Raw genomic sequence first — 6312 nt, 5'->3', positions numbered from 1 at the left:
ACAGACACACATACAGACACACACACAGACACACACACAGACAAACCCAGATACACACAGACACACAGACAGACACAAAGACACACACACAGACACACACACAGATACACACACAGACACACACACAGACACACACAAAGACACACACACAGACACACACACACAGACACACACACAGACACACAGACACAAAGACACACAAACAGACACACAGACACACACACACAGATACACACACAGACACACACACACAAAGACACACAAAGACACACACACAGACACACCCAGATACACACACAGACAGACACACAGACACACACACAGACACACAGACACAGACACACACACAGATACACACACAGACACACATACAGACACACACACAGACACACACACAGACACACACAGACACACATACAGACACACACACACAGACACACACACACAGACACACACACAGACACACACACACAGACACACACACACACAGACACACACATACAGACACACACACAGACACACATACAGACACACACACACAGACACACATACAGACACACACACACAGACACACATACAGACACACACACAGATACACACACAGACACACACACACACAAAGACACACACACACACAAAGACACACACACAGACACACACACACACACAGACAGATACACACACAAAGACACACACACAGACACACACACAGACACACAGACACACACAAAGACACACACAGAGACACACACAGACAGACAAACCCAGATACACACACAGACACAAAGACACACACAGACACACACAAAGACACACACACACAGACACACACAGACACACACACAGACAAACCCAGATACACACACACAGACAGACACAAAGACACACACACAGACACACACATACACGGACACACACAGATACCACCATCACAACCATCACCACCACCATCATCACCATCACTACCATCACCATCATTATTATGATGGACAGAACTTAAACTGTCTCTGTGTCTCTGTCTCTGTGTATCTGTGTCTCTCTGTGTCTCTCTGTGTCTCTCTGTCTCTCTGTGTGTCTCTCTGTGTCTCTCTGTGTCTCTCTGTCTCTCTCTGTCTCTCTGTGTCTCTCTGTGTCTCTCTGTGTCTCTGTGTATCTGTGTCTCTCTCTGTCTCTCTGTGTCTCTGTGTCTCTGTGTCTCTCTGTGTCTCTCTGTCTCTCTGTGTCTCTGTGTCTCTCTGTGTCTATCTGTCTCTGTGTCTCTGTGACTCTGTGTGTGTGTCTCTGTCTCTGTGTCTCTCTCTGTCTCTCTGTCTCTCTGCGTCTCTGTGTCTCTGTGTCTGTCTCTCTGTGTCTCTGTGTGTCTGTGTCTCTGTCTCTGTGTCTCTGTCTCTGTGTCTCTCTCTGTCTCTCTGTCTCTCTGCGTCTCTGTGTCTCTGTGTCTGTCTCTCTGTATCTCTGTGTGTCTGTGTCTCTGTCTCTGTGTCTCTGTGTCTCTCTGTCTCTCTGTGTCTGTGTCTCTGTCTCTCTGTGTCTCTGTGTCTCTGTGTCTCTGTGTCTCTCTGTCTCTCTGTGTCTGTGTCTCTGTCTCTCTGTGTCTCTGTGTGTCTGTGTCTCTGTCTCTGTCTCTGTGTCTCTGTGTCTCTGTGTCTCTGTGTCTGTGTCTCTGTGTCTCTGTCTCTGTGTCTCTGTGTGTCTGTGTCTCTGTGTCTCTCTGTCTCTCTGTGTCTCTGTCTCTGTGTCTCTCTGTGTCTGTGTCTCTGTGTCTCTGTGTCTCTCTGTCTCTCTGTGTCTCTGTGTCTGTGTCTCTCTGTGTCTCTGTGTCTGTGTCTCTCTGTGTCTGTGTCTCTCTGTCTCTGTGTCTCTCTGTCTCTCTGTGTCTCTGTGTCTGTGTCTCTCTGTGTCTCTGTGTCTGTGTCTCTCTGTGTCTGTGTCTCTCTCTGTCTCTGTGTCTCTGTGTCTCTGTGTCTCTGTCTCTGTCTCTGTGTCTCTGTGTCTGTCTCTGTCTCTCTCTCTCTCTGTGTCTGTGTCTCTGTGTCTGTGTCTCTGTGTCTCTCTGTGTCTCTGTGTCTCTGTCTCTGTGTCTCTGTGTCTCTCTGTGTCTCTCTGTGTCTGTGTCTCTGTGTCTGTGTCTCTGTCTCTGTCTCTGTGTCTCTCTGTGTCTCTCTCTGTGTCTCTGTCTCTGTGTCTCTGTCTCTCTCTGTGTCTCTGTCTCTGTGTCTCTCTGTGTCTCTCTGTGTCTCTGTGTCTCTGTCTGTGTCTCTCTGTCTCTGTCTCTGTGTGTCTCTGTGTCTATGTCTCTGTCTCTGTCTCTCTCTGTGTCTCTGTCTCTGTGTCTCTGTGTCTCTGTCTCTGTCTCTGTGTCTCTCTCTGTGTCTCTCTGTGTCTCTGTCTGTGTCTCTATGTCTCTCTGTCTCTGTCTCTCTGTGTCTCTGTCTCTGTGTCTCTGTCTCTGTGTGTCTCTGTCTCTCTCTCTCTCTCTGTCTCTGTGTCTCTCTCTCTGTCTCTCTCTGTGTCTGTGTCTCTGTGTCTCTGTCTCTGTCTGTGTCTCTGTCTCTGTGTCTCTGTGTCTCTCTCTCTGTCTCTGTGTCTGTGTCTCTGTGTCTCTCTCTCTGTCTCTGTGTCTCTCTCTGTGTCTCTGTCTCTGTGTCTCTGTCTCTGTGTCTCTCCAGTGTCTCTCTCTCTGTCTCTGTGTCTCTCTCTGTGTCTCTGTCTCTCTGTCTCTGTCTCTGTGTCTCTGTGTCTATGTCTCTGTCTCTGTGTCTCTCTGTCTGCAGGCAGTAAATCCCTCAACCTGTGCACGATGACCCCCTAGCCCGCGACGAGAGAACCTCAGAATCCCTCCACAACCCCCTACCATCACACACAGCACATACACACAGCACACACAGTATACACACATAGCTTACACACACACACAGCACACACACAGCACACACACATAGCTTACACACACACACAGCACACACACAGCACACACACATAGCTTACACACACACACAGCACACACACACAGCACACACATACATAGCTTACACACAGCTTATACACACAGCACACACACAGCACACACACATAGCTTACACATAGCACACACATAGCATACACATACATAGCTTACACATAGCACACACATACAGCACACACACACATAGCTTATACACACAGCACACACACATAGCTTATACACACACACACAGCACACACATAGCTTATACACACACACACAGCACACACACATAGCTTACACACACATAGCACACACACACATAGCTTATACACACAGCACACACACATAGCTTATACACACACACACAGCACACACATAGCTTATACACACACACACAGCACACACATAGCTTATACACACACACACAGCACACACACACATAGCTTATACACACAGCACACACACACACAGCACACACACACATAGCACACACAGTATACACACAGCACACACACACAGCACACACACATAGCTTATACACACAGCACACACACACAGCTTACACTCAGCACAAACACACAGCACACATACACACACACAGCTTACACACACAGCTTATACATACAGCACACACACCACACACACATAGAACACACACAGTACTATCGGTCTCTGTGTAGTGGTGAGTCTTTGGGTTTCTGTGTAGTGGTGAGTCTTTGGGTTTCTGTGTAGTGGTGAGTCTATGGGTCTCTGTGTAGTGGTGGTGAGTCTATGGGTCTCTGTGTGGTGGTGGTGGTGAGTCTATGGGTCTCTGTGTAGTGGTGAGTCTATGGGTCTCTGTGTAGTGGTGGTGAGTCTATGGGTCTCTGTGTAGTGGTGGTGAGTCTATGGGTCTCTGTGTAGTGGTGGTGAGTCTATGGGTCTCTGTGTAGTGGTGGTGAGTCTATGGGTCTCTGTGTGGTGGTGGTGGTGAGTCTATGGGTCTCTGTGTAGTGGTGAGTCTATGGGTCTCTGTGTAGTGGTGGTGAGTCTATGGGTCTCTGTGTAGTGGTGAGTCTATGGGTCTCTATGTAGTGGTGAGTCTATGGGTCTCTGTGTGGTGGTGGTGAGTCTATGGGTCTCTGTGTAGTGGGTCTATGGGTCTCTGTGTAGTGGTGAGTCTATGGGTCTCTGTGTAGTGGTGAGTCTATGGGTCTCTGTGTAGCAGTGGTGAGTCTATGGATCTCTGTGTAGTGGTGGTGAGTCTATGGGGCTCTGTGTAGTGGTGAGTCTATGGGTCTCTGTGTAGTGGTGGTGAGTCTGTGGGTCTCTGTATGGTGGTGAGTCTATGGGTCTCTGTGTAATGGTGAGTCTATGGGTCTCTGTGTAATGGTGAGTCTATGGGTCTCTGTGTAGTGGTGAGTCTATGGGTCTCTGTGTGGTGGTGGTGAGTCTATGGGTCTCTGTGTAGTGGGTCTATGGGTCTCTGTGTAGTGGTGAGTCTATGGGTCTCTGTGTAGTGGTGAGTCTATGGGTCTCTGTGTGGTGGTGGTGAGTCTATGGGTCTCTGTGTAGTAGTGGTGAGTCTATGGGTCTCTGTGTAGTGGTGAGTCTATGGGTCTCTGTGTAGTGGTGAGTCTATGGGTCTCTGTGTGGTGGTGGTGACACTATGGTTCTACCCATAGACTCACCACACAGAGACCCACAGACTCACCACACAGAGACCCTTAGACTCACCACTATACAGATACCCATAGACTCAGCACTGCACCATAGACTTAGCACTGAGACCCATAGATTCACCACACAGAGACCCATAGACTCACCACACAGAGACCCATAGAATCACCACATCGAGACCCATAGACTCACCACCCAGAGACCCATAGACTCACCACACAGAGACCCATAGACTCACAACACAGAGACCCATAGACTCACCACACAGAGACCCATAGACTCACCACACAGAGAGCCATAGACTCACCACACAGACCCATAGACTCACCACACAGAGACCCATAGACTCACCACTACACAGAGACCCATAGCCTCACCACAACACAGAAACCCATAGACTCACCACACAGAGACCCATAGACTCACCACACAGAGACCCATAGACTCACCACACAGAGACCCATAGACTCACCAGACAGAGACCCATAGACTCACCACACAGAGAGCCATAGACTCACCACTACACAGAGACCCATAGCCTCACCACCACACAGAAACCCATAGACTCACCACACAGAGACCCATAGACTCACCACACAGAGACGCATAGACTCACCACACAGAGACCCATAGACTCACCATACAGAGACCCATAGACTCACCATACAGAGACCCATAGATTCACCAGTGCACAGAGACCCATAGATTCACCACACAGAGACCCATAGACTCACCACACAGAGACCCATAGATTCACCACACAGAGACCCATAGATTCACCACACAGAGACCCACAGACTCACCACACAGAGACCCATAGACTCACCACACAGAGAGCCATAGACTCACCACACAGAGACCCATAGACTCACCATACAGAGACCCATAGATTCACCAGTGCACAGAGACCCATAGACTCACCACACAGAGACCCATAGACTCACCACACAGAGACCCATAGATTCACCACACAGAGACCCATAGATTCACCACACAGAGACCCACAGACTCACCACACAGAGACCCATAGACTCACCACACAGAGAGCCATAGACTCACCACACAGAGACCCATAGACTCACCATACAGAGACCCATAGATTCACCACACAGAGACCCATAGACTCACCACACAGAGACCCATAGATTCACCACACAGAGACCCATAGACTCACCACTACACAGAGACCCATAGATTAACCACACAGAGACCCATAGACTCACCATACAGAGACCCATAGATTCACCACACAGAGACCCATAGACTCACCACACAGAGACCCATAGATTCACCACACAGAGACCCATAGACTCACCACTACACAGAGACCCTTAGATTCACCACACAGAGACCCATAGACTCACCACTACACAGAGACCCATAGACTCACAACACAGAGACCCATAGACTCACCACACAGAGACCCATAGACTCACCACACAGAGACCCATAGATTCACCACACAGAGACCCATAGACTCACCACTACACAGAGACCCATAGATTCACCACACAGAGACCCATAGACTCACCACTACACAGAGACCCATAGACTCACAACACAGAGACCCATAGACTCACCACACAGAGACCCATAGACTCACCACACAGACCCACAGACTCACCACACAGAGACCCATAGACTCAGCACTGCACCATAGACTTAGCATTGAGACCCAAAGACTCACCACACAGAGACCCATAGAC

This window comes from Petromyzon marinus, unplaced genomic scaffold, assembly GCF_048934315.1.
Source record: "Petromyzon marinus isolate PM22_M1 ecotype Great Lakes invasive population unplaced genomic scaffold, UKy_Petmar_22M1.pri1.0 PM_Scaffold_221, whole genome shotgun sequence".
Lineage (NCBI taxonomy): Eukaryota > Metazoa > Chordata > Hyperoartia > Petromyzontiformes > Petromyzontidae > Petromyzon > Petromyzon marinus.
The sequence above is the reverse complement of the archived record's forward strand: the minus strand, read 5'-3'. Positions refer to the sequence as shown.